The sequence below is a fragment of the Miscanthus floridulus genome, chromosome 14, assembly GCF_019320115.1.
Source record: "Miscanthus floridulus cultivar M001 chromosome 14, ASM1932011v1, whole genome shotgun sequence".
Classification (NCBI taxonomy): Eukaryota; Viridiplantae; Streptophyta; class Magnoliopsida; order Poales; family Poaceae; genus Miscanthus; species Miscanthus floridulus.
In genome coordinates, this window is record NC_089593.1 from 15,857,190 (window position 1) to 15,857,876 (window position 687).

Consider the following 687-nt stretch of genomic DNA (forward strand, 5'->3'; position numbering starts at 1 on the left):
CACTTGTGGGTAGGTTCTGGTGGTGCCTCTTGTGGTGGGCTAGGTGTGTGATACCTATTAGCCACCAAACCACCTAGTGTTGGTTGACACAACAGGGACTAGCGTGTCGGCAAGCACATGAACCTCGGGAGAAAAAATGGTTGTCTCTTGCCCTTTGGTATTCTCCCAGTGATTGAATTGGTATTTATCTTGTGATTGGTTCATTCCTCGACACGGCGGTATAATCGCTATACTCACTCTTTTACATTCCTTGCAAACTAGTTGTCAAGCTCTTTAGTGTAATTAGTTTTGAGAGTTTGTCTTGCTTGCTAGTTTAGTATCACCTAGTGGAGCTCTTTAGTGTAGAACTGTTGAGAGCTCTTAGTGAGTAGTGACATAGCCATTATTTGTGCCTAGTGATCACAGCAACTAGAATTGTTGAATAGGTGGCTTGCAACCCTCGTAGAGCTAGAGCAAAATTGCATTTTGCCATTTAGTATACTAACCTCTTGCTCTAGTGTATTTGTAAAAAAATTTATAGGCTATTCACCCCCTCTAGCCATTTAGGACCTTTCATCAGCCCCTCATTATTATGCCGGTTCTCCACCGCCTCCTAGGTTGCATCTACGCCATCCTTTAAGTTGGTTTGATCCAAGGGCTCACGTTGGACGCTCCAGCCTATATATATATCAGCCCATGCCCCCCTGA